The sequence below is a fragment of the Bufo bufo genome, chromosome 2 (assembly GCF_905171765.1).
Source record: "Bufo bufo chromosome 2, aBufBuf1.1, whole genome shotgun sequence".
Taxonomy (NCBI): domain Eukaryota; kingdom Metazoa; phylum Chordata; class Amphibia; order Anura; family Bufonidae; genus Bufo; species Bufo bufo.
The window spans coordinates 22,541,115-22,554,896 of record NC_053390.1 but is presented as its reverse complement, the minus strand read 5'-3'; the positions used below and the strand labels follow the sequence as shown (position 1 = coordinate 22,554,896).

Here is a 13,782-nt window from a genome sequence, read left to right as displayed (position 1 = left end):
ATTTCAGTTCTGAAGTGACTTTGAGGGGCTTACATAAAAGACACCACCCAGAAATGACCAAATTTAAGAAACTAAAATTTTTCATCACTGATTTTCATTTTCTTAAGTCTTTAGGACAGTGTTTCAGAGGAATTAAAGGAAGATGGAGGTTAAATTTCAAAATTTCAGTTTTTTTGGCAGATTTCCTATTTTCACCCCCTCTCTAACTACAAGGGGTAGCAACCAAACAAACCTCAATAATTAATACCCTGATTCTGCAGTTTACATAAACACCCCATCTGTGATGATCATAAACCTCTACATGGGCACACAGCAGGGTTCAGAAGGGAAGGAGCACCATATGGGTTTTGGAGGGCAGATTTCACTGCAATAATTTTCAGGCACCTGAGGTAACAGGCATGTGAGGTACCACTTTAGTGGAAGCCCTCCAATAGTTCCCCTATTTTGTAAACTACACACCCCCAAAAAAATTCAACGGCTGTAGTGAGTACTTTGGCCCAACGGGCATTTCATAATGCACTCTGTATCACGGGTGAGTGCTTCAAGTAGAGTAGCCACCCCGCTTGGATACACACTATAAAGAAATAAAGAGTGATTTACTTAAAGGGGTTATCTGAGATCTATAATGCTCCTCACACAGATTGTACTTCCCTTGCTCCCCAGCACCTGTGTAGCCTCTGATGCTGGCACGGCCGCCACTGCATAACCCCGTTGTGCGGATGAAAACATCCAATGATGATGATGCGGGGTTGGGATTGTGGGGTGGCAGCCAATAGCAGGCTGTGACAGGAACGAGCCTCCCTAGCATTGTGGGTGATTTTAGGGAGGCTCGTTCACGTCGCGGCCTGCTATTGGCTGCCCACTGTGTATAGGTAATCAATATCAGATTTGCTGGAGTCTGACAGATATTGATGACCTATCTGGAGGAGGCAAACTGTTGGACTATCTGTGTAAATGGCATTAAAGAAGATTACACAAACTACAGCAAAGTAACAGAGTGAGGGCACGTACTGGCACGAGGAGGCGTAGTGCTAGGATGCTGCATGGCACGAGGAGGTGTAGTGCTAGGATGCTGCATGGTACGAGGAGGCGTAGTGCTAGGATGCTGCATGGCACGAGGAGGTGTAGTGCTAGGATGCTGCATGACACGAGAAGGCGTAGTGCTAGGATGCCGCATGGCACGAGGAGGTGTAGTGCTAGGATGCTGCATGGCACGAGGAGGTGTAGTGCTAGGATGCCGCATGGCACGAGGAGGTGTAGTGCTAGGATGCTGCATGGCACGAGGAGGTGTAGTACTAGGATGCCGCATGGCACGAGGAGGTGTAGTGCTAGGATGCTGCATGGCACGAGGAGGTGTAGTGCTAGGATGCCGCATGGCACGAGGGGGCGTAGTGCTAGGATGCCACATGGCACGAGGAGGTGTAGTGCTAGGATGCTGCATGGCACGAGGAGGTGTAGTGCTAGGATGCCGCATGGCACGAGGAGGTGTAGTGCTAGGATGCTGCATGGCACGAGGAGGTGTAGTACTAGGATGCCGCATGGCACGAGGAGGTGTAGTGCTAGGATGCTGCATGGCACGAGGAGGTGTAGTGCTAGGATGCCACATGGCACGAGGGGGCGTAGTGCTAGGATGCCACATGGCACGAGGAGGTGTAGTGCTAGGATGCCACATGGCACGAGGAGGTGTAGTGCTAGGATGCTGCATGGCACGAGGAGGTGTAGTGCTAGGATGCTGCATGGCACGAGGAGGTGTAGTGCTAGGATGCTGCATGGCACGAGGAGGCGTAGTGCTAGGATGCCACATGGCACGAGGAGGTGTAGTGCTAGGATGCTGCATGGCACGAGGAGGTGTAGTGCTAGGATGCTGCATGGCACGAGGAGGTGTAGTGCTAGGATGCCACATGGCACGAGGAGGCGTAGTGCTAGGATGCCACATGGCACGAGGAGGTGTAGTGCTAGGATGCTGCATGGCACGAGGAGGTGTAGTGCTAGGATGCTGCATGGCACGAGGAGGTGTAGTGCTATGATGCTGCATGGCAATAGGACGTGTAGTGCTAGGATGCTGCATGGCACGAGGAGGAGTAGTGCTAGGATGTCACCTGGCACGAAGAGGGGTAGTGCTAGGATGTCACCTGCCACGAGGAGGCGTAGTGCTAGGATGTCACCTGGCACGAGGAGGTGTAGTGCTAGGATGCTGCATGATGACAGAAGCCAAATAAGTCCTCAATGAATGAAAAGGTTTGCACATAGTTAACTGTAGAAAACAGAATAACTGTATCATTGGAATCATTTTGGGTAGCGTAATACTTTTTAAATGCTTTTTGTTTTGCTTTCACTTTCATGGTGAACAAGCAAAATCAGCAATTCTGGCATTTTTCATTTATTTATTTTTTTTCCCCCGGATTTCCCCTTATGGGATAAATTGCGTAATGCGGGTCCTTATGGATGCGGCAATACCAAATAGGTGGAGATTTTATTTTTTCTATTTTTCCATGGATGAGTATTTCTTCAATAGAAATTTTTTTTTTGTTGTTTTGCTTTTTTTAGCTTGGAATTTTTATTTTATTTTATAATTTAACCATTTAATAGTCCTGTAAGCAGACAATGATAGGCGATCCCTGTAGTGTAATGTATTTTGATGTCAGTGCTATAATGACATTCACCAGTAGGCTGCGCCAGAGAGGCACAGCCTGCTGAGACACTCTAGAGCAGGGATCAGCAACCCTTGGCACTTCAGCTTCTATGAAACTACAACTCCCAGCATGCTAACATGTATGGCTGTTCTAACTCCCGTGGAAGTGAATGGAGCATTCTGGGAGTTGTAGTTTTAGCACACCTGGAGTTCCGGAGGTTGCTTGCTGATCCCTGATCTAGAGGCAGGCCTGGGGCCTTCACTAGACTCTGGCCTACCTGCATTGACATGGGCACCTTGTGATCTCATTCGTGCCGATGGTATCTGCTTTCTCTGTAACGGCTTACATGCCATCGGCGCTTTTGGCCACAGCATGTAAGGGGTTAAACGGCACGGATCAGCACTCTCAGCAGGAGAGCGGCTCTCATGTGAGAGCCGAGCCCCCGCTTTTTGCTGCACAGGAGACGCAATGCTTAGACTTGACCGCTGTGGAACGGCGACGGCCCAGCCTAAAGCGCCTTAGTCCAGACGCTACAATGTTTGGAACCAGGGGAATGGAAAAGGGATATAAACTGCTCCCTTCCACTAATACTCCATACTGCTTATAAATGGCTGCTGTTTGTTACTAATATGACTTTCTTCTTTTTCTGGACCCGTTAAGGACCTACCGGACTTCAGCTATCACATTGCCGACTCTACATCTATTTCCTTCTCTTCCTTTTTCCATACTGTCTGCATCTTGCCCGCTCACTGAAGACCTTCCTCCCGCCCTCTTTTCTCCTCTCCCGTCGTCCACATTACTCATCATTCCTTCTTACACTATTTTGTGCTTCCCCTATTTTTCCATCCTTCCTTCCCTATTTTCCTATTACGCTCTTCTGTCCTGATCCATCTCTTTTCCTGATCTCTTCTTCTTCCTGCTATCTCTGTTTTCTCTGGATCATCTATGGTGCATCGCTCTACCTTAGATCCTTCCTATGTTTCTCACTGTTCCTTTTCTCACTATTGCGCTCCAGCTTGGAATCCCTGCTCCTCCCCATGTTACCAGCCCTTAGTTATACTACCTGCACCATCAGCCCTCATTGATGCGCCAGCATCGCCTCCTCCGCACTCAGCAATGTGATCCCACTCTGCATCCCTGCGCTCCTTTAGCTGGTTTACCTTCTTCTCCACTGTGGGACGAATCGCCCATGTCTCCACCTCTCTACTTCCTGCCGCCCTTTGTCGTTTCCTGGTGCACTACACGTACCTTACAGATGCTTCATTCTCCCTGGTGCCTGATTCTTTCTTCCTGCTTCATCCTTAGCAAATAGATAGGTGTGGAGTCCGGTTGTTACCTTTTGTGACCACCATGATGGTGATCTTTTCACTTTGATGTGCATTTCTGGAAGGAACTACATAGTTCTTGAAAAGAGCTGAAAGTTTCTGTGTAAGAGAGAGAGAGAGAGAGATCAACCTGTAATGGGACAGTTTAAAGTATACAGTAATCTTTGCAAAATACTGTGGTTAATGTGTGTAGTTTTAATATAATGAATATAATACTAGAGCTGCAGTGTATACTGGCACCAAGTATAGAATTGTAGTGAATACCAGCACACATGCGTGAAGCGGTTCGGGCTGTATGGGAGATTTTATTTTTTATTTTTAAACGTACATTTATTAAAAACAACAAATTCGATTTGACTCCAGAAATACATTGCACACCTCTCAGCACCAAACGCAGTTTGGACAGAGTTTATATGTTCAGCTGTTCGGGCTGCATTAACCGCAGAATTCTGCCCTCCGTTTCTATGGGTTTTTGCTGTATTTATTGAGGAAAACTGCAGAAAGCTAAATAAATAATAATAACTGTATAAGAATATAAGAAATAACAGTTTAGTGCTTTTCAAGCATTATACAGTATTGTTTCATCCTATAAGACGCACCGAGGTGTTAGAGGAGGAGAATAAGAAAATAATATTTTTCAGATAAGACTACCAATGTCAATCAGACCTCAGCTCAGAGCCCCAATCAGACCCCCAATATTAATAAGACTTCCAATCTGACCTCACATCAGACCCCCAATGTAAATAAGACCCCCCCACTCAGACATCAGATCAGACCCACAGTGTGAATGACCCCTCAGTTCAGACCCCCATGCTCAGAGCAAAAATAAAACATAAACTTACCTCCCCTGCCCCGGACACGGCCACCACTCCTAGGATCCAGCTCTCTTCTTCTTTCTGCTGCACGTTGTGCTGTGACCTGATGTGCACACCGTGAAGTCACAGAGCACAGATGTCCTCATGCTCTGCGCAGTCACAGCATAACGAGCGGTCGAGGACCAGGAAGCGGTGAACAGTGAGCCCAGGGAGCGCTGCATTCTCTGCTTCCCGCTCCTCCTGTACTTATGGGCACTTCCACAATGGAAGCAGAAAGGAAGAGCTGCTGAGGGGGATACAGCAGATGACGATCTTCCTTTAGTCTCTGCTTGTAGTTTCCAGCTGCACAGGAAAGGGAGAAATGGACCTGTTGGGGAAGACCTAAGTATAAGGACAGAATAGTTAGTCCTATCTAAATCACATGATGCATTAACAGAAAATGAAGATGTAAATTTCTGTGTAAACTAAGCATCTAAAAATGTTACTTTATTAGTATAGAAGGTTTAAGATCTATTTGAAATTCAAGTCTGCAAAAAAAAAAAAAAAAATCATACAAGTGGTTCTTTAAACTTTATTCCTTTTTTTTTTTTTGGAGGAGGGATGAAGAAAACCAGCAATAAGGCCCTTCTCCTGAATGATCCACCAAGGATGGACAGGAAGGAGATCAGCAGAAGAATATTAGACCTTACCTTGGAGATCATCTCCCTGCTGAGCGGAGAGGTAAACTTTTCTAGATTTCTCTCCTCTTTATTGTATTCTGTAACAAGTCAGACATCGGGAAGGAGAATCCATCATAGGAAGTGATAGGAAGAGTCCAGGGTCCTGGAGAACGGCCTCCAGACCTTCCAAGTGATGGAGAACCTGAAGATCAGCCCCCAATATGGTGAGTGATGGATCCAGTGACCAATAGTCATGTTGTAGGAGCCATGAGGAGGTAAGTAGGCACGTTGTACCCAGGAGGGAAGGGCCGGAGGAGAGCACATGGGCCCTGAAGGGTTTACTCCCTAAGTGTCTTTCTCCATCCACAGGAGTACACAATAGTGAAGAAGACATCGGGGGACTGTGTGACTCCCATCATCCATCTCCAGGAGTCAGGAGGGCGGAGCAGGACCCCTCCCCCCATCACAGAGCCTCCCCCTCACCCCCTGATACATGAGCAGAAGATCCTAGAACTCACCCACAAGATGATGGAGCTGCTGACTGGAGAGGTGACACTGCTGGGAATGCTGGGAAATTCTCCAGTAACAGCACTGGAGGGGTCTGGGTGATGACGGTGTCATTGTGTTGTCAGGTTCCTATAAGGTGTCAGGACGTCACTGTCTATTTCTCCATGGAGGAGTGGGAGTATATAGAAGGACACAAGGATCTGTACAAGGAGGCCATGATGGAGGAGCACCAGCCTCTTATATCACAAGGTAAGAGCCGTCATGTGCAGTGTATACACGTGTGTGCAGTGACATGTAATGGAGGAGCACCAGCCTCTTATATCACAGGGTAAGAGCCGTCATGTGCAGTGTATACACGTGTGTGCAGTGACATGTAATGGAGGAGCACCAGCCTCTTATATCACAGGGTAAGAGCCGTCATGTGCAGTGTATACACATGTGTGCAGTGACCTGTAATGGAGGAGCACCAGCCTCTTATATCACAGGGTAAGAGCCGTCATGTGCAGTGTATACACGTGTGTGCAGTGACATGTAATGGAGGAGCACCAGCCTCTTATATCACAAGGTAAGAGCCGTCATGTGCAGTGTATACACGTGTGTGTGCAGTGACATGTAATGGAGGAGCACCAGCCTCTTATATCACAAGGTAAGAGCCGTCATGTGCAGTGTATACACGTGTGTGCAGTGACATGTAATGGAGGAGCACCAGCCTCTTATATCACAAGGTAAGAGCCGTCATGTGCAGTGTATACACGTGTGTGCAGTGACATGTAATGGAGGAGCACCAGCCTCTTATATCACAGGGTAAGAGCCGTTATGTGCAGTGTATACACGTGTGTGCAGTGACATGTAATGGAGGAGCACCAGCCTCTTATATCACAAGGTAAGACCCGTCATGTGCAGTGTATACACATGTGTGCAGTGACATGTAATGGAGGAGCACCAGCCTCTTATATCACAAGGTAAGAGCCGTCATGTGCAGTGTATACACGTGTGTGCAGTGACATGTAATGGAGGAGCACCAGCCTCTTATATCACAGGGTAAGAGCCGTCATGTGCAGTGTATACACGTGTGTGCAGTGACATGTAATGGAGGAGCACCAGCCTCTTATATCACAAGGTAAGAGCCGTCATGTGCAGTGTATACACGTGTGTGCAGTGACATGTAATGGAGGAGCACCATGCTCTTATATCACAGGGTAAGGCCCGTCATGTGCAGTGTATACACGTGTGTGCAGTGACATGTAATGGAGGAGCATCAGCCTCTATATCACAAGGTAAGAGCCGTCATGTGCAGTGTATACACGTGTGCGCAGTGACATGTAATGGAGGAGCATCAGCCTCTATATCACAAGGTAAGAGCCGTCATGTGCAGTGTATACACGTGTGCGCAGTGACATGTAATGGAGGAGCATCAGCCTCTTATATCACAAGGTAACAGCCATCATGTGCAGTGTATACACGTGTGTGCAGTGACATGTAATGAAGGAGCACCAGCCTCTTATATCACAAGGTAAGACCCGTCATGTACAGTGTATACACGTCTGTGCAGTGACATGTAATGGAGGAGCACCAGCCTCTTATATCACAGGGTAAGAGCCGTCATGTGCAGTGTATACACGTGTGTGCAGTGACATGTAATGGAGGAGCACCAGCCTCTTATATCACAAGGTAAGAGCCGTTATGTGCAGTGTATACACGTGTGTGCAGTGTATACATGCGAGTGCATTGACATGTAATGGAGGAGTACCAGCCTCCTATATCACAGGGTAAAACCCGTCATGTGCAGTGACATGTAATGGTGGACTATGCAGGGTGGGCTCTTTAACATCACATTAGGACCCTGCATTTGCCTTGTAAATCAAATATATCAATAGGGCTCCATTTACCTGACTAATGGTAAATGTGTGTCCTATTAGCATTTTTCAGGCTGTATAATAGACTACACTCTTCTATGCAGAGGCCTCCTGGAAATAAAAAATAAACTACTGTATTATAATTTATTTCGAATTTATAAAAAATTTGGCTTCCGAGCAAATGTGAAGCTTTTGCATTTTGATTCTTGCAAAATGCTCAAAATACTCTCTGCCATTTTGCAGATGAAAGGCCATCAGGATCACATATCCCCAAGTAAAACCATGGCCAGTGGGATTGCCCATAATGCCATGCAGTTAGCTTCAGCCAATCAGGAGGAACCATATTGACATGTCATAGTCAGATCCCAAGAATCCATGTGTATTCGGAGCCTGCACATTGATGTGGCAGGATGCCAGAGAGGCGGTAAAGAAAGCTTTCTCTAGACACAATACAGCTAATTTAGGAGGAGTAGGTGGTGCAGGGGGAAATGGCTTTTTCACAGGCAATGATGGGGACTGACACTGATGATGATGACACTGGCTATGACCAACCATTGCAATGTGGGGTGGAGACTGAAAGAACTGAAGTGTTGGCAGATTGCCAGACAGGGTCAGTTTTTTTTTATTTTTGTGCTACGTTTATGTAATAAAAATTCCAGGTATTTTCTGAGTATTAATATTTCTCTGTCATGCTAGCTGCCACTTCCAGTCTAATAGGAATGTTATAAGTTTATCTACTCCGTAGTTTGAAAATAAATCACACATTTCATTTTTTATCTTTTGACAGAAAATTCCAGTAACAATTCTGAGGGAAACTTCATATTATCACTAACTTATAAAGCAAAAGATAAAGATATCCTACAGCTTTCTTCAGGAAAAAAACTCATTACCCTTAATGTACATCCAGGACTTCACAGTTCCGAGCTATCATATAACTCCCCTAATCATGAGGAACTTTCTCCTGATCAATCACACATTGTTACCAGAAGTAGAAATCAGAAAGGGGTGAAACGGTTTCAGTGTGGCAAAAAATCCACAAAAACCTCCGGTCTTTCTGCAAAGAGAAGAATTCACACAGGAGAGAAGTCACACACCTGTTCAGAATGTTCCAAGTGCTTCCCAGACAAATCAAGTCTTATTAGACATGAGAAAAATCATACAAAAGAGAAGTCATATTCATGTTCAGAATGTGGGAAGTGCTTTACAGATAAATCAAATCTTGTTATACATGAGAGATTTCACACAGGAGTGAAGCCATTTTCATGCTCAGAATGTGAGAAATGTTTTACATTGAAATCAAATCTTGTTGCACATGAGAGAAGTCACACAGGAGAGAAGCCATATTCGTGTTCAGAATGTGGTAAATGTTTTTCATATAAAATAAGTCTTGTTACACATGAGAGAATTCACACAGGAGAAACGCCATTCTCATGTTCAGAATGTGGAAGATGTTTTACTGCTAAATTAAATCTTCTTAGACATAAGAGGAGAATTCACACAGGAGAGAAGCCATATTCGTGTTCAGAATGTGGTAAATACTTTGCACAGAAGTCAATTCTTGTTAAACATGAGAAAAGTCATACAGAAGATAGGCTACATTCATGTTCAGAATGTGAGAAATGTTTTAAATCAAAATCAGATCTTTTAAGACATATAAGATGTCACACAGGAGAGAAACCGTATCCATGCTCAGAATGTGGGAAAAGTTTTACACAGAGATCAATCCTTGTTAGTCATCAGAAAATTCATACAGGAGAGAAGCCACACGCCTGTTCAGAATGTTCCAAGTGCTTCACAGACAAATCAAGGCTTGTTAGACATGAGAAAAGTCATAGAGGAGCGAATCTATATTCATGTTCAAAATGTGGGAAGTGCTTTACAGACAAATCAAAGCTTGTTATACATAAGAAAAGTCACACAGGAGAGAAATCATATTAGTGTCCAGTATGTGGAAAATGTTTTGTATAGAAATCAACTTTTGTTGCACATGAGAGAATTCATACAGGAGAGAAGCCATATTCATGTTCAGAATGTGGGAAATGTTTTACACCAAAAACACATCTTGTTTAACATAAGACAACTTTTCAAATGTTTTAAATGGAAAACAATCCTTGTTAAACATGAGAGAATTCACACGTGAGAGAAGCCATTTTGATGTTCTATATTAGAAAAACATTTTGTAAGGAAATCAAATTCTAAAACAAGCCAGATCAGAAGAAACTACAATAAATATTTTTTTGGAATATTGAAACGCTATAAGATTAAATAAAGAATTTTAACCCCACTTTGCCACAGATGTTAAAATTGGGTTTACCTGGCAACATGGCATTAGTCTAGCATGTAGCGGAGCTGTGTGTGTACAGGGTGCATGCAGCAGTGTAGCAGAGCAGGAAGCCTGGCAGGGACTCGGTGACACGATTCTTTTAACTAATAAACTCTCAGACAATTATCTGAGTCCCTGCAATAACTATAGCCATAGCCACTACATCACTGAGTCCCTGCAATAACTATAGCCACTACATCACAGTCTGCTCCACTGCATTCACTGCAGCAGAGCTTTGTTTGCCAGGAGCAAGTCCCTCCTGACCTTCGGTTCACTTGAGAGCCGACTCAGCAAGTGAACCGAAGATTCGATGAGCTGAGCATGCGCATTGATCTTCAGTTCACTTGCTTCTGCCGGCTCAGGAAGTGAACCGAAGATCCGATTCATGAATCGGTTCTTTTGAGTGAACTGATTCAAATGAACCGATTCATGAAAAAGATCCGAACTTCCCATCTTTAGTGATAAGCGAGCATGCTCGGCCGAACTACTGTTCGGCTGAAGCATCGCTATGCTCAGCAGATCCGAGTGCGAGTGCTCGGCAGAATAATTCGGATGCTCAAATACAATTTAATAAAATGGAAGTCAACGGGAGAACCCCAGGCACCCCCTGCTTGGAAGAGAAGAAGGTGTCTGGTTCATAAAAAAAAGGTTCAAAATTGAGGGAAACTCTATCAAAAAGGTTTGGCAACAGCATTAAGAGGATAGCTGGATATGTCTTAGACTCCTATTATCTACAACATACAACCACACAAAGGCTATATGCCAAAAGCCAGTTATGTACAAGCCATCCATCTATCTATCTATCTATCTATCTATAAGACAGACAGCCTTGTGCACTATGTGATATTCCAAACCAACCATTATCTGACTGAGAACCAGTAAACCTCAAAGTTTTTTTGCATCTGTTGGATGGCTTGGGTGGACCTGCACACCTAGATCAATATCATTAGGGCGATAAAAAGTTTTCTGATTGTCCTAACATAATATTCAATAACCTTTCTATACAGTTTTGTCATGTAAAAACTCATTTGCATAAACATGGGCTTATGGGAAAGACCTGCAAATGAGCAGAATCTGCCTTGTTTTTCAGCTGTCATAAGACTATGAAAACCAATAGATGGCGCTATTGAGTTATAGTTAGCGCCCTCTATTGGTTTCACAGTCTTATGACGAGACAAATATTCTTGTCAGAAGACTATGAAACCAATTGAGGGCGCTGTTCATAGCTCAATAGCGCCCTCTATTGGTTTCATAATCTTCTGACAAGAATATTAGACTGAGTCTTATGACAAGCTTATTAGTGTAGCCTTTTGCATGGAAAATTCGCAATTAGAATATTCGCAATCTACACTAGGATGATATCTGACACTGGGAAAGCTGGGTAATAACTCAGTGATAAAATCTGACACACTGGGAAAGCTGGGTAATAACTCGAGATCTACACTGAGTTATTACCCAGCTTTTCCAGTGTCAGATATTATCACTGACTTACTATATAATTATTACATAATATTCGCTATTTTGGCCATTATTGATTCCGCTACCACGGACCACAACGGAATTCGGAATCCATATCGGGATTCTCCGCTAACCGGAAGCCGAACTTTAGACGCCGAACTTAAAACAGAAGTTCGCTCAACACTAATCATGAGCTGTACCGTGCCTTCGCCATACTTTTTTCTTTCCATCATTCTGGTAGAGGTTGATCTTGGTTTCATCTGTCCAAAGAATGTACTTCCAGAAGTGTGCTGGTTTTTTAAGATGTTTTTTAGCAAAGACTAATGTAGCCTTCTTATTCTTGAGGCTGATGCGTGGCTTGCACCGTGCAGTGAACCCTCTGTACTTACTTTCATGCAGTCTTCTCTTTATGGTAGATTTGGATATTGATACGCCTATATCCTGGAGAGTGTTGTTCACTTGGTTGGCTGTTGTGAAGGGGTTTCTCTTCACCATGGTAATTATTCTGCGATCATCCACCACTGTTGTCTTCCGTGGCCGTCCAGGTCTTTTTGCATTGTTGAGGTCACCAGTGCTTTCTTTCTTTCTCAGGATGTACCAAACTATATATTTTGCTACTCTTAATAGTGTAGCAATTTCTTGGATGGGTTTTTTCTGTTTTTGCAGATGAAGGATGGCTTGTTTTACCTGCATGGAGAGCTCCTTTGACCGCATGTTTACTTCTTAGCAAAATCTTCAAAATGTAAGCACCACACCTCAAATCAACTCAAGGCCTTTTATGTGCTTAATTGAGAATGAAATAATGAAGGAATTGCCAATGCCCATGAAACCGCCTTTAACCCCTTAAGGACGGGCTCATTTTCACCTTAAGGACCAGGCCATTTTTTGCAAATCTGACCAGTGTCACTTTATGTGTGAATAACTTTAAAACGCTTTTATTTATCCAGGCCATTCTGAGATTGTTTTTTCCAACACATATTGTACTTCATAACACTGGTAAAATGGAGTAAAAAAAAATAATTTTTATTATTTACCTAAAAATTTGGAAAAATAAGCAAATTTCCAAGTTTCAATTTCTCTACTTCTATAATACATAGTAATACCTCCAAAAATGGTTATTAATTTACATTCCCCATATGTCTACTTTATGTTTGGATATTTTTGGGAATGCCATTTTATTTTTGGGGACGTTACAAGGCTTAGAAGTTTAGTAGCAAATCTTGAAATTTTTCAGAAAATTTCTAAAACCCACTTTTTCAGGACCAGTTCAGGTCTGAAGTCACTTTGTGAGGCTTACATAATAGAAACCACCCAAAAATGACCCCATTTTACAAACTACACCCCTCAAGGTATTCAAAACTGATTTCACAAACTTTGCTAACCCTTTAGGTGTTCCACAAGAATTAATGAAAAATAGAGATTAAATTTCACTTTTTTGGCAGATTTTCCATTTGAATCCATTTTTTCCATTTTTTGTTACAAATCAAGGGTTTACAGCCAAACAAAACTCAATATTTATGGCCCTGATTCTGTAGTTTACAGAAACACCCCATATGTGGTCGTAAACTGCTGCACGGGCACACGGCAGGGGGCGCAGAAGGAAAGGAATGCCATAGGTTTTTGGAAGGCAGATTTTGCTGGACTGGTTTTTTGACACCATGTCCCATTTGAAGCCCCCCTGATGCACCCCTAGAATAGAAACTCCAAAAAAGTGACTCCATTTTCGAAACTACGGGATAGGGTGGCAGTTTTATTGGTACTATTTTAGGGTACATATGATTTTTTGGTTGCTCTATATCTATATGACACTTTTTGTGAGGCAAGGTAACAAGAAATAGCTGTTTTGGCACCGTTTTTATTTTTTGTTATTTACAACATTCATCTGACAGGTTAGATCATGTGGTATTTTTATAGAGCAGGTTATTACGGACGCGGCGATACCTAATATGTCAACTTTTTTTTATTTATGTACGTTTTACACAATTATTTCATGCTTTAGTGTCTCCATAGTCCGAGATCCATAGTTTTTTCAGTTTTTGGGCGATTATCTTGGGTAGGGTATGATTTTTGTGGGATGAGATGACGGTTTGATTGGCACTATTTTGGGGTGCGTATGACTTTTTGATCACTTGCTATTACACTTTTTGTGGGGCCGCTGGCTCTGTAGGCCCTGGGGGGGTTGGGGGAAGGGGAGAGAGAGGAGGAG

The 13,782-nt window shown here is 43.6% G+C and overlaps 1 long non-coding RNA gene across 1 annotated transcript in view; it reads left to right on the top strand.

Annotated features, from left to right (window-relative positions):
• The first annotated feature begins 6,130 nt into the window (after nucleotides 1-6,130).
• LOC120991187 overlaps nucleotides 6,131-13,782 on the top strand; it is a 51,723-nt gene continuing 44,071 nt past the window's right edge. Inside the window, exon 1 of the long non-coding RNA XR_005776535.1 lies at nucleotides 6,131-6,188. This is a non-coding gene — a long non-coding RNA (uncharacterized LOC120991187). The remainder of the gene's footprint in view (nucleotides 6,189-13,782) is intronic.